General features: G+C 29.3%; 1 long non-coding RNA gene across 1 annotated transcript in view; it reads left to right on the plus strand.

Annotated features, from left to right (window-relative positions):
• The first annotated feature begins 430 nt into the window (after positions 1-430).
• Positions 431-26,541, plus strand: part of LOC113376581 — a 53,599-nt gene continuing 27,488 nt past the window's right edge. The window contains exon 1 of the long non-coding RNA XR_003367043.1: positions 431-722. This is a non-coding gene — a long non-coding RNA (uncharacterized LOC113376581). The remainder of the gene's footprint in view (positions 723-26,541) is intronic.

Here is a 26,541-nt window from a genome sequence, read left to right on the forward strand (position 1 = left end):
AATCAGTTGCCAAAGTGTTTTCAAAAAAATATTATAGATATGACTTAAAATCAACTACACCAAAAGAGGGCTGTTGTATCTACTATATCGATATTTTGATACATCTTCAAATGGTTTGTTTGCCAACCGAAGTTCTTAAATATACGGTGCACCATTCTTGGTACTTTTATTATTGCTTACAAGATCTGCTAACTCAATTGCCAAAGTGTTTTCAAATACATATTATAGACAGGACTATTTTGATTATAGAATGGATAGGACTTAAAATCAAATACACCAAAAGAGGGCAGTTGCATCTACTATATCGATATTTTGATACATCTACAAATGGTTTGTTTACCAACCGAAGTTCTTATCTATATAGTGCACCATTGTTGGTCTATGTTTGTTGATATTATGTCAATGGTCGAGCCAGCTCGTTGTTGCGTTTTGTAGGGAAAACTATGGTGGCGCCATACGCACCCGTCGTCGTCGCATGTTTGAGGTCTCGGAGGAACCAGTACAGTTTCATGTTAGTGGGATTAAGGATTGTACTTGGCTCCTTAAAACTGTGTGTGATAAATGAGTGTTACATTTTTGGAGTTTTATCATGCAGTCATCAACTCTCAGGGGACGCGGCTTCCATACTAAACGGAGCTGAACTGAAAGACGGTTCTTACAGGTGACACGGTACTCCAACTGCGACTGTTTACTAAATAAATATTGGTGTAGGAGGTTTAAATGTAAGTTTGCTTATTATTTTTTATTTATTACAATGTTTGTATAAACTTGCCAGGTTATATCATAGTTGTCTACAACATCGGTCTTAGTAGTTTCAGAGCTCTTTCTCAGAATGCTATAAATAATCTGCATGATTTTTAAAAAAATTGAAATAGTATTATAGTTCGGCTTTTATTTCATTTATTATCATATTTTCATATGATTTCTCCCATTCAATAATAACCATTTATAATTTATCATGTCTTTCGAATTTATTAGTCTTCCTTATAACGTAGTACAATTGCAATGATTTGTTTCTTACAACTGAGTTTCTTACAACAACGGATGTTTCCATAGAACGCACTACGATTTGTCGTGGATTGTTTCCATATTAAACGGTATGCACTCACCGCGTTATCGAAGGGTTGATCGTACAATTATTTCTTCAACTAACAAACCAAATAGATAACAGTAAAACATGTTTATATGCGGTCTTACAATTAGAATTAGTTACGTAAGACCACTTGTATTGTCGTATTGCTTGACGCGCGAACGACCATGCGCTTCGTATCCATTGTAAATAGTTTTACTTTTTTCGGCCTAATTTATTTTATTTTATTGAATGCCTTTTTATAAATCATTAATATAATGCGATCGCTATATTTAAAACAAATGTTATTAATGATCAATTTTTGTTGATTATTCTTATTTCTCGAATGTAGAATTAAGGTATGGTACGTTTCAGCAATTTGCCAGGCACAATTCCATGCAAAAACAAATGTTATTAATGATCAATTTTTGTTGATTATTCTTATTTTTTGAATGTATAATATATATTAAGGTACGGTACATTCAATACCTTCAATTTACCCTGAGGCACAATTCCATGCACTACTAGTTTTTCTCGATTATCGACTTATGTAGTTTAGTACTAATGCAGTTTGATGCTTATGTATGTTGAAACTTTTGTACTTTTGTACGAACGTACTTATGTTATGGTAACTCGGGTACATAGGTGAATATGCAGAAGTAATGTACTTATTCATAGGTAATTATGTATTTTTATTCTTAAACAGCTTGGTTCTTACGTCCTTATATTCTGAGGTAAGGGAACTAGGGGCTATCTGTAACTGTAATTAGTAACAGGCGTTTTTCAATAGGATCTTGGACTATATTTTTTTGTTTGTTTTGATTGGACATGTAAATCGTCCAGCATAATATTGCCATAGTTACTGCCGACGCAATATACATAACTGCGCAGGTCCGTCATTTTTGTCGGGTAATATAAATTTGATCAATCGTAATATTTCGGTTTGCATTATTATTATATTATCGACTAATTTCAAATTTTATATATCTTATTTTGTTTCAAATTTATCAATCTTTGATAATGTGTAAATTTTGTGATTGCTAAATCGTTTAAATAGTTATCTTGAGCAAAATCACACCTGGAGTTAATTGAAACAAAACCTTGGGGCTAGTTGTAACATACAAGAATTATTAACAAATTCATGTGGAATAGATTGGGTGGAAAATAGAGTTTGTAAGATGTGGGCACATGTAAATTGTGTTCGAGAAGAAACTATATCTTTAACTTTTATTATGATAATAAGTGTTGTATACGTTGATTTATGATAAAAATTTATATTACAAAAGGCATTATATATTTTATTTGTATTAATTATAGTTTGCGTTTATTTATGAAAAAAATTACTTGAAAAAGTCATCCTTATATTTAATAAGGAAATGATTTATCAGAGTTATTACTGTCTTTTTTGTCGTTACTATTTGCCCCGGTAGATGTTATAACTAGCCCCAAACACGAGGTAAATTGTAACGTCGCATTTTTTTTTCTAGAAATAGATTCATTGCGAAACTACGAACAACAGTTGTGAAATTATTCTTACTTGATTCGATGCAGGAATAGTTACAGCAACTACCCATCTTCATTTCGCACAAATATATTGTGTATCTCAAGATATATTCATTTAAAAAAAATGTTACAACAAGCTCTTAGCGCCCATACTAATGTACGAGGTGTGTTCAAAAAGTACCCGGAATTTTTAAATTTCGCGGGTCTGGAGTGTCTGATTGTCAAAATTTTTTTTTATTGTGTTTTTTTTATTGTGTTGGTATACATGCCCCTAAAGTATGATGAAATTTTCAGCTATATTCACTGTTTACTTTGTCTGTGGTAGTCGCTAAGGTTCGACGTGTTTTTCTGAGCTCGGCGATTTTTACAATGGAAGAATTGAAAAGTCAAAGAATTTGTATTAAATTTTGCGTAAAAAATGAAATAAAGTGTAACAAAGTGTGTGAAATGTTACAAAAATGTTACAAAAAGCCTATGGTGAGTCTGAAAAAAACTATGAAAAAAAACAAGTGTTTAGTGAGTATATAAGCGTTCCAAGATGGCCGCGAAGACGTTGAAGATGACGAACGCTCCGGTCGACCCAGCACGTCAACAAACGATAAAATGTGAAAGAAGTGGAAAAATGGTTATGAATGATCGCCGAATCACAATTAGAGAAGTTGCTGATGAAGTTGGCATATCAATTGGCTCATGTCATAACATTTTTTCAAATGTTTTGGGCATGAAACGAGTGTGGCAGCAAAATTCATTCCAAAACTGCTAAATTTTGACCAAAAAAGCAATCGCATGAACATCGCTCAAGAGCTGTTAAATGACGTCAACAACGATCCAAGTTTGCTTGAAGCGTCATAACTGGTGATGAAACATGGGTGTACGTTATGATGTCGAAACCAAAGCCCAATCGTCCCAATGGAAGAGCCCAGGTGAGCCAAGACCGAAAAAAGCACGTCAAGTTCGATCGAATGTCAAGGTTTTGCTTACTGTTTTCTTTGATTATAACGGCATAGTGCATGAAGAGTTCTTACCACAAGGTCGTACGGTTAATAAGGAGTATTACCTTGAAGTGATGCGACGTTTGCGTGAAGCAATCCGAAAAAAACGCTCCGATTTATGGAAAAACAATTCATGGCTGTTGCACCACGATAACGCACCTGCTCACTCGTCGTTGCTTGTTCGTAATTTTTTGGCCAAAAACAATACCGTAGTCATGCCCCAACCTCCATATTCACCAGATATGGCTCCGTGTGACTTTTTCCTATTCCCAAAGTTGAAGAGACCCATGAAAGGACGGCGGTTTTCCTTGATTGAAGAAATAAAGGCCGAATCGCTGAGAGTGCTCAAGGACATATAAAAAAGTGAATATCAAGGGTGCTTCGAAAATTGGAAAAAACGCTGGCATAAGTGTATTATATCTGGGGGGGACTACTTTGAAGGGGACCACATTAATGTAGACGAATAAATAAATATTTTTTTGAAAAAACGAAAATTCCGGGTACTTTTTGAACAGACCTCGTATCTGTTACATTATGTACTTGGGATCTCATGTAGTACTTCATAACTTTAGTACTTGGGTATTTCGGTGCAAAATCATGAAAATAATTGTAATATGATGAGTATCGACTGATTTTAAATTTTCTATATCTTATTTTGTTTGGTTAATGCTTATTGTTTACGACGCCGCGTTATGTATATAACATGAATAACTCAATAACATGAATTCCTTTCTTGAAAATTCGTTTATATAGTTCAAATGAGTAAAACTTTTAAGTCTGAAAAATATGAATTATTTAAAATTTAATATACAAGTAGGTAGTGTATAACCGATAGGTAAGTTGATTGGTTGTTCAGTTGAACTAGCCAATGCGATAAACCAAAGCCTGTAGAAATGTTATACAGTTATGCATACAAAATTGTCAATAAATAGACAAAACACGTAGTGCTCAAGCATGTCTTATACACAAAAAGCGTTCGTGGCGCGGTAATAAAGGCTTTGGTCTTGCAATCGCAAGGTTCCGAGTTTAATTTCCGCTTTTAGTGAGATCCTCTTTTATTTGATACAAATCATAATAATGCTTGCATTGAAATTAGCTCTACCAAGCATTACTGAAAATAATTATATCAAAAATTCTAATTTGAGGCATCACAACTAATAACCCAATAGTTGGGTATCCTGGTTGTCTTTTAACATTTAGCTATAAAACAATTTAACATAACGATTAATAAATGTCTTTATAAAATAGACGGTTATAATATATATATATATATATATATATATATATATATATATATATATTTCTTATTTATAAAATTTTATAATATTCTTTAAAATTCATCGTATATATTTTCGAGCTAGTAGGTGCACGTCTTTAGTTCCTAATGCCGATTTAATATTATTATTGGCAATAAAATTGTGAAAAGAATTTTTTATTACCAAATTGTATTATCTTATTCTAAAATGATGGTTTTAAACAAATCATAAAGATGTTGGAATGGTTTATTTTAAATTTGGAGTATGGTCAATTGTAACTTTTTGAAAATTATTTATTAAAACAGCTTTAAATATTAATCTGGTTTCAGTACTGGCAAAAGACCAATTTACTGATATAATTATTACAGATTAGTCAACTAATCAGATTTTATTAACTTTCCGAAAGAGAAATTCACGTTTTTACCAAAAAATCCGACTTGCTAATTTTGTTTTCTGAACGTTTCCAGTCATTCTGAATGTGTTTAACTTTTTAGTCGACGTTTATCAAAAACGGATAAACAATTCAAAAATTTAAAAGCAAACTCGATGAAACTGGAACTTACTTTTGTGAGACAATCGGCCAGCTGTTTTTCTTTAGAATTAGCAAAAAAGTGCAAAAATCGTCTTACAATTGTAAAGATATCGATTGGGAACGTGCTGATTAGTTTTGGTAAAAGATCAGTCGGGTCGTTTTTCGAATTGATTGTTAAAATTTTATCTTGGCGATTTTAATGAAATCTTGCAAGGCGATATAGTTTCTAGTCTAAAGAAACATATTGAATTATTATAGTTGACAAGTAGTTTGTTTAACAAAATAATTAAGGTTTGATTTAATGATCCTCGCTTTTATAAAATACTTTTGTATGTTTTAGGCGCGAATTGGTTTTTCAATAATCTGTAATAGACTCTTTTTCAAAAATAACATATTTGGAAAGATTGCTCAAATTAGCTCAATAGTTTCTCTCAATATAAAATTTTACAGCAATTCGGTATACTTGAAATCAATCATAAATTAATATGTTAATAATTACTCATAATACTCATAATGTTAATTAGTTAATATTTACTCATGTCGGAGAATTTTGCATTTTCTACATATTTTTTTAAAAAAGATGAATTAATAATTTCAAAATTTACAAAACCTTTAAAACAATAATATTTTTATTACTGTAAACACATGTATTCTAATTTAATTAAATAGCTTTATACAGATATCATCTTGTGAATATGAGATCTGTGTGAAAAACTGTTTGTCGTTTGGTGGGATTGTTAAAAACATGGAACAATAGCGAGAAAGTTACAAGAACTTCCCGATATGAAAATCATCTTCTAGAAGATGTTGACTTATGCAATAATCAATAATTAATTAATTTTTTCTGATTAACAGATTAAATCGAGATGTCAGAACCAGGAAAAAGCAATAGGGATCAATAGATTTTTTTGAGTAACTAAATTAAATGAGTTAATAGAAATTCCATTTATTTTGCTCTTTGATTTACTTAAAATTAGATTTACTGGAGATAACAAAAAACTACCTTCTGTCTACAAATTATATTATGTGTGTAAAGCAAATGTATCTATTTTGTACATATTTATAAACTAAAATTTGAATGATAAATTGAAAATAAGAATAATTTGCTACAATTCTGACTTCCAAATCGTTTCCATTAATTAATTGATTGGCAATCCTTATAATGATTGATTTATAAAAGTTAATCAAAATGAATCGAAACGAATATTGTGACCTGCCAAAATAACGTTTGCATTATTTTAGAACTGGCCAAAAATATTTCTGGTCATTAATTTGAGGAAATGGTTAGACTGATTACTAAAACTGCTCAGCGTAAATACAAAAAGATTTTTTTAAGTTTCTGGTAATTGAATCTGCTTATTATTGGAAATATAGAGAAAATTTTATTTTCGTTTATTTACGAAAATTTACCAAATTTTTACTGTTCAGAATGACTGAAACGTGAAAAAACATCAATTACCAAATGCAAAGCTTTGTAGGAAAGTTGACCAAAACGTTACTGGATAATCGACTACTGATAGTTTGCGTAAAGAGCCATTTTTTACACAATATTTAAGACAAATCTGCAACTGTTGCTAAAAAACAAAAACTTCAATTTGATTGAATAATTTTCATTATTATTATTACAATCAAGTACCAAAACGCAATATAAATACTTCGATAGATTGTACTTGAGTGAAATGGAATTGCGGCTGGTGATTGAGTTCATAATATGGACAATACGTTTCGGAATTTTTCAATCGAGTAGCAAGTGAATGGTTTGAAAGATATTTTTACCATTATACCATCATGTTATAGTTGTTACAGTCATGTTGGTATTGTCAAGACCTCATTTCTAATATTCCTAGTACGGTTATTACGAATACATTCTCGGATATGTATTCATGAAAGAAGTCGATTCATAAATCTTTAGTAACCAGGGTGTCGTAAGGAATTTTTATAATGTTATTGTTAGGGATTTTTTAAAATTTTAGACGCATCTTACTTTTTATCAAAGTAATACTTCGAAGGTATTAAAATAAATCGATTTTGAAAATTCAAAAATTGTTCGAGAGACATAAGTTGAAAATCGTGCTAGTTAGTTTTTAGCATTGTTTCTTTTTGAATTAATTGTAAAATTTTGATTTAACCTTTTTAATGAAATTTTTCTTAATCTAATATTATGGGCTAACAAAAAATAGGCTGATTTCAAGAACTGATTAAAACTGTTTTGTGCAGTTCACATTTTCGATTGACCAATTAAATGTGGCGTTCTCTTTGGATTGTGCACAGTTGTGTCATCAGAATCGAGGTAAAATATTGTTTGAGGTTTTAGCATTGTTTCTTTTTGAATTAATTGTTAAAATTTTGATTTAACCTTTTTAATGAAATTTTTCTTAATCTAATATTATGGGCTAACAAAAAATAGTCTGATTCAAGAACTGATTAAAACTGTTTTGTGCAGTTCACATTTTCGATTGACCAATTAAATGTGGCGTTCTCTTTGGATTGTGCACAGTTTTGTGTCATCAAATCGAGGTAAAATATTGTTTGAGGTAAAATGCACATACTATTTATTTTATACTGACATAGCCTCAAAATATTCTAAATTGGTTGAAATTTGAGAATTTTTTAACTTCCCGTAGGGTATGTTATAGTAAACGCAGAAAAATAGAAAATAATTTTTTTTATATATCTTTTTTTATACATTTATTTAATTTTTATATATCTTTGTTTCAAAAGTTGCTGAATATTTTGGCATACCTTAGAAAAATGTGTGTGTGTATGTGTGTGCGTGCGTGCGTGTATGTATGTATGTATGTATGTATGTATGTATGTATGTATGTATTTACGTATACAATTTTTCATCAATGATTTCGAGAACACTTATCAACCGATTTGAATAATTAAAAAAACGTTCGATTCCTACTCCTATTCCTTTCCTGATAAGGAGACGTGATTAGTTTTTGGCAGAGGCAGGTCCAGCTATTTCGAAGATACGAGGCAAAAAGTGTTAAAAATGGTAATTCAATTTTTGAGAGAACTTAGAGTCCGATTTCAATCATTCAACAAAATGTTTCATTTGTATTGACAAAATGAAGTTATTAAATATTTGGGAAGGCAGGTCCAGCGGTTTCGCAGATCCAGTGAAAAAAGTAATAAAAAATGCCATTTGGTGGTCAAAACGATCATTAGACATATGTACATCAAATTATGATATTTTATAAAGATTTTAATAATAAGTACAAATATGTTTACATTTCTATGGTTTCCGTATCAATGTTTATCCGTTAGATTGCGACACGGCGTTTACGCGCTTCGATATTTCGTCTCAAACAGCTACGCAAAGCGATTGCTTCGGCGAAAAAGTCATTTCTTTCAAAACTCTCAAAATCTACTTTTCTGAATGTTTACAAAAAAAATTGAAGCTTTTTTTAAAAAATCCCTTTTTATTACGGAAAGTTCTAGCAATTAGCTTTAAGGCACGATGCCTTGCACCCTAGTGGTAAATTTACTTAATACGTTAGGGGGCGTCTATTAATGACGTGAGCCAGTTTTTAAGGATTTTTGGACCCCCCGTCCTCCTTGGTGATACATGGTAGATATTCAAAATTACCCTCCCTCCCCCACCAAACATCACGTGTATTTTCAAGTACGTGAAAAAACTGTAATTTTTTTTAATTTATTTTTAAAATATTTCTTAAAACTTTTTTTAAAAAATTAATTAAAAAATAAATACACGTGATATCTTACCATACCCCTCCCTCCCTTACGTGATATTTCGTGATTTTTTGCCAAACCCCCCCTCCCCCTAAAAACTTCACGTGATTAATGGACGCCCCCTTATGGATATGTTTGAAAGATAACAATTGGAAATGCCATTGATTGATTGATCACTAATTCTTCGTGAGAAGCGAAAACCGTATCTTCGAAATAAATAGCTGATAATCTTATCGTCACAATTTGAGAAGTTTCTAAATCTAAATTCTTAGTGATCAAATCAAATTATTTCACATATCGAGAGTTAACGCAACTTGCCTTACGGCAAAACGCTACACCTTGTTTAATTTTTGTAATCCAATCTCAGCGTGTGATAGCCCTTCGTGTCTCTTATTATCGTTTCATTTGATATCGTGCAGATTGTTTTGACATTCATCTCAAATCGTATCTCGAATGCAATATGTATGTTTATTAAGAAACAGAATGTGTGAAAAAACAGACCTGAGAGTTCCTATTATTCAACAATCGAAAATGTAATGTACGTCGTAGCTCGTATATAATAACCGAGAATATGCAGGAATCGTTGAGTCGTAACGCGCCATGACGCGGCAAGGTTTTTAATTGAAATGGGAGAATTAAATTGCATGAATTATTGTTTTAAATTTCCAATCACGGGGAAGTAGGTATATATATATCCTAGCAGTAAGGAATGATGAATTTTTTGCGATTTTCTTAATGATACGTTAATGCATTCGCTTAAGATGTATTTTATTGCGTGCGATTTCTTGTTAACCTACTTACGCACGTAAGATTTTGATTTTCGCATCAATTGTTTTGTTGAAGGACGCGTCCTTATTCATCTTGCTCTCTCTAACTCACACTCACGCAAATATATATTATATACTAGCTGACCCGCAGACGTTGTTTTGCTAAGTAAGGTATATTCTAGAGAATCAAAAATATTAATACTTTAAGTGTATAAGGTTTCGTTGTTTGAATGCTATATACAATGAGGCATTACAAACTCCATTAGTTTGTCGATATTACTTACTTGTCTATACTTTTATTATGTATTTTCAAAGATTACCGTTTATCTCCCGATAGCAAGTCATAAAAATCAAGGTTAAGCTGGTTATACATCTTTTTTTCCCTCTACTTTCAAATATTGTTGCTAAACAATGCTTAACTTTACTGTTTTTTTGACACATCGGTGGTGGACCTTTTTAACCCCGGACCTTCATATATTACTATCTATTCTTCGATAAATTCTGGGAAAATGTTGTTCGACAAAATGTCCCTTTGATCGATACCATATTTAGGTTCTGAATTTAAATTATATAAATAAAAATAATATAACCTATAAAATGTTTCATAAATACCAATGAGCACCGTGTTTTAAAAAACATGCCAAAAAGTGCATTTTCATGTTAATATTTCAAAAAACTTGATATTTGAGTTTCTAGTAACACTTGCGCCCAGTTTACTGGTTTTATTCATGTATATAAATAAAACTCCAACAAAACTACTTACTACAATTTAATCATAATTAAATAATATTCACGTAAACACGTAAACATCCTATTAAACGTAATTGAACATCAGCTGTCAAAACGTTTGACATTTCACGTATTAGCCACCGTCCATCGTTTTATTTAAATTACGCTTCTACAAAAATTTTCAAATTAGAAATGTAAAGTTTCTACGCGATTTTGAAATCATATCTCACCTTTCCGACCATTTCTGGATTGGCACAAATTTTTCAAGACTAAGACTGGCCAAATCGGTTTAGCATTTAATCGAGAGCTCCATTTTATATATAAGATATAATTCTCGTGTCACAAAGTTGGTTCCCTTAATCCTCCGAAAGGTTTTACCGTTTCTTATCAAATTTTTTATTTAGTATTCAGTAGGTTAGAGAATCGGTAACTATTTTGCATACCCCTAAGTGATAAGGGTCGTTCACCCTTAATTTTTTTTTGGACGTTTTTTTTGTGTTCTATTTATTTATAACGTGGCAATAAAAACACATACAACCTAAAATTTTTACTTTTTCATCACCAACCCCTATTTTTCATAGCCATTTTAATAATGAAGAGAGAGATTAATTTTGAGCTTGAAAAAAAAAACTTCAAATACAATTTATTATTATTAAGAGTTGTCTAATTTTAATACTTGTATAAATTGGGGTCATTTTTTTATTGTTATTTTTTTTAATGCGGAATTGAAAAAAACATAAAATTATTCAAAATGCTATTTATTTTTATCGAGGGTTGTTCACTCATAATATTTTTTTTAAATTTTGAGACAAATTTTCTTTATTTTAATTTTCTATAATTTGAAATTGAAAAGTAAATGAAACTCTTTTTACTTTAAAAACCTATTTATTTTTATCAAGGTCTTTCCGCCCCTAACTTTCTTTATTTTGTGGAATGAATTTTCTTTTAATTGTAATATTCATTTTGCGCAGATTTTTTTTAATTTTTTTTTTAAAGTTTTGAAGTTTTTTTTTATTTCTGGAAAATTTCTAAAACTTATTTTTTTTTTTTTGAATTTTTTCATAAGCATTAAACGGCATGAAGAAATGTTGTTAAATAATAAAATTATATAAGAGTGGTATATAAAATTTATTAAGGGAAGTACGGACAAAATGACAATTTTAATGATATTTATGTATTTAATGATATTATAACCAGTCTAAAGGAAACACTTGATTATTGTAATAAAATTGATCGAAATCGCTAGTACTGGCAGAAGTTGATTGACTTAACTTGAAATTGATTTTAATTGAAAATAATTATGAATATCAATAAATATTTCGTCAAAACATGAAAATAAACACTCTCAAAATACTTTTCAAGGCGCGAAACACGGTGGAACTGATTATGCGACAAGGCTGTGACAATGACGCTCACATCTGACAGGATTGTTTTAGGACTTTGCAAAAACGTTACTAAAATTAGTCAATTTTTGAATAAGGCCACTGTGTCATTTTGTTCATATTTTTTTATTTATATTTATATATATATATTATTAATATAATTTATTATATTATATATATATATATATATATATATATATCCCAATTCTTTATAATATTATTTATATTGCAATCCACTAATTTTATCTATTCGTTACTATATATATATTAATTCCTTTGCGTGTTTATGTTCTAATCAAGATTATGTTCTTGACAAATGTCCTGAAGATGGACACATATTTCTGAAACGTTAACAATAAACAATTTTATTTAAGGACTTTTCACTTATATATGTATGCATATATAACCTTCCAACATTTTCAAATTTTTTATCATTTTTAATATCCTGTTATATAATCCACTCATTTATTTATTATATTATCATATTTCTGTACATTATTTTTTCAACTATTTTATTAATTAAAAAATCAATTTTCTTTTCTTAAACATATTGTTTGCTTAAATCTTATCAGGATCATGTTTCTTGACATATGTCCTGAAGATGGAACGTACCTAGTTCCGAACGTCGACAGTAAATAAATAAATAGTTTATTAAAAATCTTTTTTGTTTTTATTACTTTTTGGATTCTTGTTCGAAACTCTACAATATATATATATATATATATAGATATATATATATATATATATATAATATATATATATATATATACATTATAGTATATATATATATATATATATATATATATATATATATATATATATATATATAGTGCGTGTATAAATATAAGCAATTGTTGCATAATCTATATTATCTCTTATATAGACGTTTGTCAATTTTTGTTTACCAACAGTAATATACAAAAAAAATATATATCAAATATCTTAGGAAACTAATTACTTTTAGTTACACTTTTTAAGTGAACTTTCTTTAGACACCTTTCACTTTCTGATAATTATATTACTGTCATTCTGTTTGTTTTTATTTTAGTTCTTACAATTAGAATTGTAATAAACGATCGGACCTGTATTCCTAAAAAAAACATTATTCTGGCAATTTTTCTTAACGCCAAGCAAATGGAATTTTAAATACGTTGATCGTCTGTAACCAGTAGTATTTTCTCTGGTTTATTTTTGTATTTTCTTTGCCTATACATATAGAATATAAGTATGCACATTGCAAGTAAAATTTAAATGCAACAGTACTATCTTTATAAGATTTTTATTGTAAACTGATTCGTGTTCGGCGATTTCGTAGCGCAAGAAGTAGGACCTTGGTCATGTAACTACAAGGTTCGGAGATTAAATTTTTTATTGCATGCAACATGATTTATGCAGTAGTGAAATCGAATTTCACTTGATCAAAAATATGTTTCTAAGTAAAAAATAGCCTTATCGGGAATTACTACAAGAATTATAAAAAAATCATTGCAACTAGAAAGGATAATGGATTGGATTACCTTCAGATAATTAGATCAAAACTAAAATAGGTCAAGTATTGAATTACCTTCTACTAGTACCAGTCATTGTAAAAATAATCATTACAGAGAAAGAAAAAAAACAATCATCACAACTGATTATAAAATGCCAAATTGTAATCACTTTTAAAAAAAAAAGTTTGCTTTGCCTTTGCCATAACATAAATTTAATCAGCATGATTCTCAATTGAATATTTTTTAAACATATATTAAATGGTTATTATAAAGTTTTTTTACTATCAAATTTTGAGTACTTTTCAAACAGTGTGCAGAGTTTTGTGTCGAATCGAAAAAAAACGGATTTATTTTACAAAATTGAAATTTTGTTTCCAAATTCAAGTTCTTTGGTTAACATAATCATATATACATACGAATTACACAAAAACGATAAATTCAATTGAATATTACACATTAAAATAGGATCAAATCTTTGTTGTGAAGTTATAAAAATTTTATAAAATATTTTTTTAAGGTAAAATTATTACAAGGAGAGACTGGGTGCGGTTGTGCCAGGGTGCGATAGTGACAGTCGTCATAACAGCTAGACTACACTGATTTTGAGATAGGGTCCGAAGGGTGAAAGATGAAGTATGTTTGTTGGAATAAGTTCCTATTATTGCATTGAGTCAGCGCCCTACATTAACATAATCTGTAGACTGAATTGCTTGAAAGCGCCCACAGTAAGTTGAACATTAATAGTAGTTAATTACCAGCAATTAGTTTTATGGGGTATGTATATGTTGTGGACATGTATTTTTGTCCTTTTTGGGTAAAATTTAAATAAAGAAAAATCTATCTTAACTAAGACAAATACGAAACAAAATGGTAAAGGAAAATTAAATACAAAAAAAAAGATTTTACAACAAATACAAAATAACTAATGGGTATGACATCGGTTTGAGGCAAATTGATGGAACTTTCGATACTGTAAGAAAATATTCGAGGATATTAGATCTTTTCAAATAGATATTATAAATATTGTGACTTTCATAACTCTTATTTTATAAAAAGTTAATGAACAAAACTTAATCAATCAGATTTAAAATGAAGCAAAATTTAAAATTGCAAAGTTAAAATCATTCATTTAAAATATAAGTGATGTTTAGAACTTTAGCTAAAATTACAATTAAAATCCGAGTTATTTTGAAAAAATGCTTTATCTTTGTATGGTTACTAATTTTTACTCATGGCGAATATACTCGTCAATATGCAATATTATGCTATTATGTTTACGAAGCTTGAACATAGAAAATATGTTCTGAATACAGTTGACAAAAAAAAACTAATGGTGTATGACATCGTGCAAATTGCTGGAACTTCCGATACCGTAAGAAAATATTTGAGGAATATTAAAAGTTTCCAAATAGATTTTTATAAATACGCTACCTTCTATTTATTATTCTTATTTTGTAGACAAAATACAACAGCTTATGAATTGAACGACGACGTTTATATCTGTTTACAAAAAAATAAATAAATGAAACTTTTTCATAGGGATTTAAAACAAAGGACGTTTTTTAATATTGATGAGAATTATAAAAACTGAATTTGCAACGTTAAAATTATTTATTTCAAGTATTTAAGTGAGCATTAAAAGTTTAGCTATAATTAAAAAAATCCGAATTATTTTCGATATTCAGAAAAATATTTTTTATTGAAATATTTCTCCAAAAGCAATCGTTTCGTCAACAGCAGGAAGTTTTTTGAATCATTCTAATCGGATGTTTAGTCCTTTCAAAAACTGTCAGTTTTTGCACATTTAGCTCCGTATTTTTGAAAGGACTTGGCCTGCTTTTGCCGAAAACTAATCACCACTTCTCACCATCATTACAAATTGAATGTTTTTTGGATCATTCAAATTGGATGCTCCCTTCTCTCAAAAATCCGATTTCTATTTTCTGCGCTCTTTGCTTTGTATCTCCGAAACGGCCGGACTAACTTTTACCAAAAACTAATCAGCACGTTTCCTTATCAGTAGGAATTGATTGTTTTTTAAATCATTCAAATCATTTGTTCCGTACGCCCAAAATCGTCGACGAAAAATCGTATCCACACATACACAGAAACATCAATTTTTTCTAAGGTATGAGAAAATGTTCAAGAATCTAAAGTGTAAAGATATGCAAAAATTTTTAATTTCGATATTTGGATGATTACATTAACTTATTTTTAGTCTACAGGAAGTTCATAAGATTATCTATTCAAAAGTTGAATGTACTCTACCAACAATCCATAGTATTAACATTCGTACCATTTATTTACAACATTAACTATTTTCAAATCAGTTTATAAAAGCAAATAGTGTTTAACTTATTCCATGTTATTCGCAATCAACATGCTTTCTATAAAATAGCTGTGCTCGGGTGTAATTTTTCTCTTACAATTTGCATGGTATCTTGTATCTATCTATTTTTAGTAAATGCATTAATTTAGTAAATAATTGCTTGTAGATTATCGTTGGCCGGTATAATAACCGTGCTCTGTGTCTCTGTCATTAAATCCAGTTGATGATGAGTCAATGGAGGGAGAATGGACGCAATAGTGCAAACGCGGACAGTATAACGGCAGAAACAAGACAAATTACATGTTCCGCACTCATCATATCACTTTCTTAAATGAATACATAAAAATTTGTTTCGAACGAAAAAAATGGAGAAATTATGGACGGATTGGTGTGATATGGTTCTTGCGTTTGATATATTTATATCTTTTATTAAAACTGAAACGTTCTAAAACTCAATATAATTTGCCTTAAAGTACGTTGCGTGAACTTCCGATACATAAACGTAATCAAGTTAATCAATAAGAGATTTAGCTATTTAGATAAAATATTTGAATACTCTATTATCTTTCGAAATAACTGTCTATTACGAAAATAAATATTCCCTTTTACCCTTATACCCTTTTAACCCTTTTGCTACGGATGTGGTCCACGAAGGACATGGACATGATGTCCCCTGTGTACGGATGTCGTTAATGGACGACATGTTGCTTTCCTTTGCTTCAAGATATTTATCACTATGAGTTAAATTCTAGAGAATTCTAATCTTTTATTGTAATTTCTAATTAATTAGAAGCTAATTATTATTGGTAATCATAGAAATATCTTAAAATATTTTGTTGTGCCTGTTCGTACAGCAGCGACACTGCTGCGGACTCACTCCCATAGCGAAAGGGTTAAAAACGATTTTCAATTGATATCTTTGAAAAATGCTTAAAATATCATAAATAAAGGGGGTATTCTAGTGTAGAGCGATGAATTTTAGGTTATTTTCAAAGTGTCGTAAAAGAAAGCAATGAATGTTTTTACTATCCATTTTTTTACCACTTGTTTATTAATATCATTAAAATACAAAACAAAAATTAAAAAATAGAAAAGTTGAAAATTGTAAAAACTGGAAGCTGATGAAGTGGGTGGTCTCAAAAAAATGCACCTTAGTCTTGACATGATTTCAGCCCTCCTAACCATTCCAAATAAAAGAAATAAAAAGATTATGAATCTACAATGATGTCGCAATCGCCCGAACTAGCGATTAGTAAAAATACAAACTGGCGACTGTTTGAAAAAAAGTGTCCTTTTTACTGTTTTTTTTTGAGTTTCTCGAATTTTTTGAAAATAGTAAAAATTAGAATTTGAGGATAATCCTAGATCGGGCTATAGATAGAGTCTATAAAAAAGACTCTCTGAACATTTCAAGTGAATCAGTCGATTAAATCTCGAGAAATCGTGTCAACAGTACGGAAAAAGTCTGTTCTGAGAAAAACGCATTTAAAGTTTTGCGTGAAGCCATCCCAGTATGGAGACCGAGTCAGTAAAATGCCTATATCTCCGAAAATTATTCAAATTTTCTCTGAAAATATGAAATAAAAAAATCGATTTTTTTTAATTTTTAGACTAGAATACCCCCTTAAATCAATTTAACACATTTCATTTGATCTTACTTTGTTGTCAAAATGTATTTTAAGTCTTGACGTAAACTGTAATCAGTAGCTACCAACGAAACTGCACAGAACGCGCATATGCATCGCCACAGATTCTGATTAGAATAGCTTGAGTGCGCGTCGAAATTCTAAACTTTGATGAATTTTTGTAATTGAACCGCTTGTCGTAGACCTATAATCTTTTAGTATATTTATTTGTATTTCAGACCATGAGAAAATATATCAGAAAATATTGAAAGATCTATAAAGGATATAAAAAAAAATAATTTCTGATCTTTTTTGCAATTAATATAACTTACCCTACGGGAAGTTAAAAAATATTTCTAATAATATAACATTGTTTATACTTTATTACATTTCATATTGATCAATTGCGACATAAAACTAGCTGTAAGTGGAATTCTGTCTTAAGGCAATTAGGGCATCGTGCCTTAAGGCAAATTGCTGAAACTTCCCGTACCAAAAATTATTTTTTTTAAAAACGATTAACATTTTTGAAAAAAATTTACTTCGAAAAAATTAGATTTTTGAAAAACTATAAATTTGATAAAAAATTACTATTTTTTGAAAAAAAAAATTTATTTGAAAAAAAAAAATTTTTTTTTAAAGAAAAAATTTTTTTTTGAAAACAAAAAATTTTTTTGAAAAGAAAAATGTTTTCTTCATTTTGACATATTTTGGAAATTCTGAACTCTTTTTCAATGCAATCGTACTGCTTGAACTGCATAGAGACGAAATGTCACAGCGCAAGTGCCGCGCCGCCGCCTAACGCATAAGCATTGGTACGGAACCCATAGAAATATGAAAAAAAATTATACTTTTTGTTAAAATCTCTATAAAATATCTGATAATTTGATGTGCATATGTCTAATGATCATTTTAACCGCCGAATAGCATTTTTTTTTACTTTTTTCATTAGATCTCCGAAACCGCTAGACCTGCCTTTATGAAAATTTGATCAATTCTTTATCTTGTCAATACAAGTAAAATGTTTTTTGAATTATTCAAATCGGACGCTACGTTCTCTTAAAAACGGATGTACCGTTTTTGGCACTTTTTGCCGCGTATCTTCGTAACGGCTAGACCTGCCTTCGCCAAAAACTAATCAGCACGTCTCCTTATCAATACGAATCGAATGTTTTTTGAATTATTCAAATCGGTTGATCCGTGTTCCCGAAATCGTCGACGAAAATTTGTATCCGCACATACATACACACACGTACATACATACATACACACACACACACACATACATCCATTTTTTCTAAGGTATGCCAAAATGTTCAGAAACCTTTGAAACGTAAAGATATATAAAAATTTTCATTTTCGATTTTTTTGCGATTACTATAACTTGCCCTACGGGAAGTTAATTAATTATAACGTTAGTATATATTTCAAGTTCAAATATATCTAATTATCTCCCAATGTTTAATTATATAGTGAAGGTTAAGATAATTATGAAAATGCATTAAAATAATTTTAGATAATGAAATATTTCAACCTTAATTAGTCAATCATTCATCAAAGAAGTGTCAGGTTTATCGACGTGTCGCTTTTAATACGTTTGGTATTTAATATATTATGTATTACAATGGTAAAAAAAATTTATAAAATATATTTACATTATGTATTTGATTTTTGTTTTTTACTTAGTATTTAGTAGTGACTAAGAGAAAAGAATGTATGAGAATATTTCGATGAAACCATAAATATTAAAGTGGTTATATTTGATATTTAACTGGTTAGCAACATTGAAAATTTATATAAATATATAGAAATATATAAATATATAGAAATTCAATACATCTACATGATAGCGTAAGTTATGGTAATCGCCAAAAATCTAAAATAGAATTTTTTTTATATCTTTACGTTTCGAAGTTTTCTGAACATTATGGCATACCTTAGAAAAGTAGATATATGTGTGTGTATACATATATGGATGTGTATATGTGTGCGGATACAATTTTTCGACGATTTCAATCTTATGAGCTTTGTATTTAGAGATTAATTAAATTCATATTTACCCCAACTCGGCTGATGAATATTTTTGAATAAATATCAGATCAAGGTTATATACAGTGTTACCATTGTAAAAAATATGCCCATGAAGTTTACATTAGTTGCATTATGTCGCTATTTTTTCGTAAAATTCATTGAAATTTGAACATTGGATATACTGCCCCCCTGACTGTCTCTTTTTACCCAGCTTATAGAAAAACAGTAAAAAAGACACTTCTATAATAAGAAATAAACTGGGAATTTTATTGAACATAGTCCAATAGTTCCTTCATTAATACACGTTGTGTTGCGATGTAGTTTATTTGGTTTTACCCTATTACATATTTACTTTTCCTTTACTATATATTTTAATTTTCTTCATAAACACCTTTTTTCCAAAGGTGGTTCAATGAGCTGATCTGCAGCTGGGTCATTCAATCTCATGTATTACATTGAATTTTCATTCTGTTGATTTTTATATACTTACTTTAGTATTTGAATCACTTAATTTGGAAACATATTTTTAACTTCCCGTAGGGTAAGTTATTGTAATGGGCCGAAAATCGGAATTGAAATTTTTTACATTTCTCGACGTTTTGAAGGTTTCTGAACATTTTGGCATACCTAAAAAAATGGATGTGTGTGTGTGTATGTATGTATGTATGGATACAATTTTTTGTCCACGTTTTCGGGCGTACGGATCAACCGATTTGAATGATTCAAAAAACAATCGATTCCTATTGATAAGGAGATGTGCTGATTAGTTTTTGGAAAAGGCAGGTCCAGCAGTTACGGAGATAAAGTGCAAAGAGTGCAGAAAATAGAAATCGAGTTTTTGAGAGAACGGAGCATCCGATTTGAATGATTTAAAAAACATTCAATTAGTAATTAAATTTCAATTACTAATTAGTAATTAGTTGGGAGAAGTGTTTATTAGTTTTTGGCAAAGGCAGACTCAGCTATTTCGAAGATACGGTGCTAAATGTGTAAAAAAGGCAGTTTTTGAGAGAACTAAGCGTCCGATTTAAATGATTCAAAGAACTTTATTCTTGTCTTAACAAAATAATTGATTTTGGAAAAAAAATCTTTTGTTTCAACTTTTCTTTTCAATTTTTTTTCACTTTTTTTGTATATCGAAAATAATTTAATTTTATTTTTAATTCTGACTATAGTTCTAATATACTTTAAACAAATAATTTTATCTTTGCAATTCAGTTTATATAATTTTTATAAGTATTAGACAATGTTACAATATTAATTATAATCTATTTGAAAACATTCAGTACTCTTCGAACATTTCGTTACGGTACGGGAAGTTCCAGCAATTTGCCTTAAGGCACGATGCCATACACCCCACTAGTTAATCTCTATTTTAAAATGAAAATTGACATCACTACTGCATGGGATTAGGTCGCACGTATCGTGTTTTTCAACCTCGTCCTCGCAAAGCCGGAGTTTAAACCACTAAGCACATTCGGACTACTACCGTTTTATTTATTCGATAAATCGGTTTCGATAATATTAATAAATTTTTTAATTGTTTGCATTTTCCTGCGTGGACGTGAGGAATCTCTATTAGTTAAAATCACGTAATGTTGTTATGCGGCTAAAGCGTCGTCATGATACCATCGTGATGATCTGATGTCGGGCAGGATCAGTTCAAGTACACGCTTATGTATATTAAATTATATATTCTGCATATATGTAATCCCACAATCTACCTACAGATGCACAATGCGAATTCTATTTGCATTACCCGCACTATATCGAGCAGTTAGCATTAGCAAATATTAAACAACGTTAGTGCTACAAAACGAGTTAATTTGACCGAGTCGCAACGTAAATGTTATTCTACCAACTGGAATAGATAGTTTTACACTATTATCGTATGAATATATTTATTATTGCATGCTGCCTTCCACTTGGCATTTGTAGGTTACTGTACCCGAAACAACCTTAAAGCTATTTATTTCAGAACAAACCCAGTGAGAAATGACTTATGCTGTTGAGACTCGATTAATTCCTACTTTTTGAGAACTTTTAATTTGACCGAACTAATTTATAAATGATCATTACTGACGGAGGACAAGAAGTTTAACACAAAATATTGAAAGAATTGTGTATGCTAAAAATAGTTTTTTGTACTTTTTTCGATGAATTCTGAAAATTGCCTGTACAGATTTGAAAAATGTTAAAATTATTTGCTAAAACTCGATACATCATCTATTCGTGAAGGGTCAACATTTTTTTTTAAGTCAAAACCGGGACGGCAAATTTTAGTTAACCTAAACCAGGAGGGGTGTGTTTATGCTAAATTACAGGATGTTAAAATCACAAATACAATTTAAAGGATTTGATATGATAAATACTATTTAAGGATACAATAGAAAACAGTTTTTTTTAAATGCATCATTTTCTTCAATCGGAATTGTGGACTTTTAATAAGAATTTTATTACATGTTACTCTTCTTTTACTTATGATGTTACATATATTACTCTTCTGTTTTCTTCATAATGAATTTGAAAAAATGAGCACTTATTCGTTAGTTTTTAATATTTTTGTTAATTTTCGAATTAATGAAATTGAAAACGAAAGTTTGAATTAATTAATATGAGAGGTTATTTTAACCCGTCTTTGGTATTTTGTATTCGACAATTTTCTCATTCATAACGTATTGTTTTATATGAGCATATATGTATCTATGTATAAGTTTCAAATATCTGATGGGTAGTTGTAATTTCATTATCAAGTAAGAGCGAAAATTTATTTTAAACATATACTTTTCGAAAACCTGGGTTAATCCTTAACAAAAAATCCGGGACTAATATTGCTTTTACGATTAGCAAAACCCGGGACAAAAGGTGGAAATCCGAGTCCAAACCTGAACGTATGGTCACCTTACTATTCATCATGATCACTTTTACCTAATTCGAATGATATTAGTCGGGAATTATTTAAGTTTTTCGTAAGAAATTCTAATTTTACTTTAAAAATATCAGTTCTGAATTAGTGTTTAATTTTTGATATAGATCAGTCATTCCGTATTTATAATCAACCGTTTTTTTTATAATAAACTATGAATTCTTGTCAAAAAAAATCGATTAGGCTTGTATTTAAGATAAAACACCATATCATTTATACTTGGTTTTGAATTTCATAAATTTATTCGTTCAATAAAATCATAGTGTATCTGTAAAACTTAAGATTTTGCCAATGGAATTCTAGTTCATCGAAAAGTACCCCATACATTATAAATAATATTAATTAATTCTAAATTATAAGTAATTGTAGAGTATATAAATAAGAAGGAGGAAGGAAAATCTTTTTTAAATCATTAGCGTTACTGAATTAGAGAAACATATCTGCGCGCTTTTATAGTAAATTAACAAAATTCATCTAAAATGGATAAGGCGGGCACAAAGATCCAGCTTTATGAAAACCAAATAAACTAAATCACAGCACATAACACATATCAAATAAACAACTATTGAACAATGTTCAGTAAAAATCTTACCTTAATCTTATAGAAATATGTTTCTTTACTAAACTATAAAATTCATCAGTTTTTGCTTACCCCATACGAAAATTTTTAGTTTTTACGAAATAAGTTTTGTTATTTAATCAATGTAGTGCAGTTTAATTATAAAATTGAATTTTGCAAATTAAAATCTAAAAATATATTGATAATCTTAATAAAAAAAATCTTTAACAACTCGTACTACCATCTTATTTTTGTTATACATGATCATAATCAGGTCCATTATTTTTTCAATTAAATTTTTACAAACAACATAAATAAAACAACTTCCGTGTGAAATACATATTTTACGGGCACATTTTTTACATAGATCACACTATATGCAACCTTTGTCTGAAACTTTTTCAAAAAAATTCATCTTCAGATTTGGAATAATTATTAATTCAATATCTTTTGTAAAATTGGTTTTTGAACTTATTTTTTATTTACTATTTCCTTCATTTTTTCATTCATTCATTTTTTTATACCTGAAATATTATTTCAGGTATCGTAAACTAAACAACAGTGCTCAAAACTCGAAAAACTTTTGTTATAAATATTGATACATAGCCCGATTTAAGACGACCTGGATTGTTTTAAAAATCTTGTCTCCTACTTTAAAATAATATCAATAAAAATTAAAATAAAATAATGGTGTTAGACTTCTATCCTATATTTATTATAGTTATTTTTCACCACTATTTAATAAATAACATGATTAAATAGTTCACCACAAGAATAATGGCGTTTTGTTGTTTTCAAAGCTTTGGCTAGCTTTGTTTGAGAGAAAAACCGTTATTATGCGCAAACCATAAATATCAATTTCTTTTATTTAGTTATGAACATTTAATAAAATATCAATTTCTTTTATTTAGTTATGAACATTTAATATAATATTGCCCAAGTCGTTTTAATAAAATTCCATCAGAAATTGTCCAATAGTGTACGTAAAAAATGAATAAACTGTAAACGCGTTTCATGCGAATATACGAGCGTGTATCGTCCACGCCTATGGGAAAGTCGTCGAATACAAATAGAGGCCGATATGAAATCATGCACGGGTGCATTATTTTGAGAGAAATGTTTGCCATAAACATTTAATTAGTGGTTTTCAACATCCAAAGCGTGCACCTCAAAGTCTAACTTGGGGCTACAATAGTGCGTTACACGCTCAATTCAAAGAGTTTTATTATTGATAAATTTTCAACTATATCACCGACACTGCGGGCGACAGCGCCGATAACATTCAGCGGCAACGGCAATGGCAACGTAAGGTGCGGGGTGAAGCGATTTTTAACGATTTCATCTATTTATTTATTTATTTATTTATACAAACGGAACAAAATCCATAGTGACGTTCTAGTAAATGAAATTCTCTGCAAATGCGATTCAAAGTTGTTAACTAGTGGTGCATGGCATCGTGCCTTAACGCAAATTGCTGGAACTTTCCGTACCGTATTTAAAAATTCGATGAATGAAAATAATCAATAATTGTTTTGAATAATTTCAAATAGATTATTTATTATAAATACATACTGTAAATTTATAAGTGCTTATTAGGCGACGAGCGTATTCTACAAACAACTTATGTGTAGATTAGATATGCTTACTGTTATTTTTTTTTTAAATTTGATTTTTTGATATTTTTGAAATTTTTTGATAAATCTGAAATTTTTAAAAAATTTGAATTTGTTTGGAAATTTTGAAAAAAAAATCGATATTTAAAAATTTTTGAGCACTTAGAAATATTTGAAAGTATTAGATTTTTTTAAAAAATTTAGAAATATTCTCAAATTGTAAGATATCATTTTTTTTTCTTTTTTAATTTCGATTTTCGAAATTTAAATTTGTTTTGAAAATGTTGAAAAATTTATCTAAAATTAGAATTTTTTGAAACGTTAATTTTTTTTGAAAATTTTGATTTTTTTTTTTTTGAAAACTTTCAAAACTACGAATTTTTTTTAAAACCATTTTTTGCAGACCAGACGGTCAAGCAAAAAGTTTTTTGAATCAATATAATCGGTTGATCCATTCTCTCATAAACTGCATGACCATTTTGCGCTCCATACCTGCGGAACGGCAAGATGTGCTTTTTGCAAAAACGCCTTGCGATCAAGTACGAGCCGATTGTTTTTTCAATAATACAAATCGGTTATTCCATACTGTCCAAAATGTCGAGGACATTTGCTTGAACCATATAAATAAACTTCAAAATTAAAAATCTTGGTTCGGAACCCAAAAAATTGATACAAAATGTGTACATATTATTAGATAGATAATTTGATGTTCATATATATAATGAACATTTTGACCACCAAATAGCATTTTTTTTAACTTTTTTTTATTGAGAGTTTATAACCGCTGGACCTGCCTTTCCAAAAATTTAAAAAGTCCAAAATGTCGAGGACATTTGCTTGAACCATATAAATAAACTTCAAAATTAAAAATCTTGGTACGGAACCCAAAAAATTGATACAAAATGTGTACATATTATTAGATAGATAATTTGATGTGCATATATATAATGAACATTTTGACCACCAAATAGCATTTTTTTTTAACTTTTTTTTATTGAGGGTTTATAACCGCTGGACCTGCCTTTCCAAAAATTTAAAAAGTTCTTCGTCCAGTCAATACAAATAAAATGTTTATCGAATTATTCAAATCGGACGCTTCGTTCTCTCAAAAACTGAATTACGATTTTTGGATCTTTTTGCTCCGTATGTTCGAAACGGCTAGACCTGCATTTGCGAAAAACTAATCAGCACTTCTCCTTATCAATACGAATGGAAATCGTCTCATACGTTTTTTTCTAAGGTGTGCCAAAATGTTCACAAACCTATGAAACGTAAAGATATATAAAAATGTTCATTTTCGTTTTTTTGCGGTTACCATAACTTGCTCCATGGGAAGTTAAAAAAGCTAAAGTTTTAAAAAAGGGGTTGGATCTGTTTGCTTCCTGGCTCTCCCTTGATACCCCCGCCCATGCGGCAAAAAGGGACAGAGGACAGTTGATTTTAAAAAAATAGTAAATTTTTTTTCAAATTTTTTTTTATAAAATCTATATTAAATTTTTCTATAATTATAACTGCGAATTTTACTGAACACAGTTTGATAGTTGTTTGTTTGGTACATGTTATGTGTTGTCATACAGTTAATTTATTTTAGACAGTTAAGTATAATTACTGAAAGTATAATTGGACTTTTTGAACAATTTAATATTGAATATTTTTATATTGAAATGAGTCCGTTATTTATGTATATACGTTTATTTACATTTATTATATTCTCATGATATAAAAATGCATATAACAAACTTATTAAACAAGTAATTAAATTAGTGAATGAAAACAAAACAAAAGAAAGTATTAATATAAAACATCAAAATGTTTTAAAAGAAAATTTGCCAAAGTTAATTTTACTTTTGTTGAACGTCTGTCATGCGTTCGAAGCAACACTTTCCAAAAGTGTTCTTCATTCATCTAAATATTTCGTTTTTAAACGAGCGAAAATATGTAATTATAAAATATAATTATAATAATTGTGATTCTATTGACTGACATTCTCAAATGCTAGTGGGGCCAGGACAACCAGATCAAGGACAAATGTTTGTCAA

This window comes from Ctenocephalides felis, unplaced genomic scaffold (genome assembly GCF_003426905.1).
Source record: "Ctenocephalides felis isolate EL2017-DRISC unplaced genomic scaffold, ASM342690v1 CF-g0.4_SCAFFOLD_01886, whole genome shotgun sequence".
In the NCBI taxonomy this organism is placed as follows: Eukaryota; Metazoa; Arthropoda; class Insecta; order Siphonaptera; family Pulicidae; genus Ctenocephalides; species Ctenocephalides felis.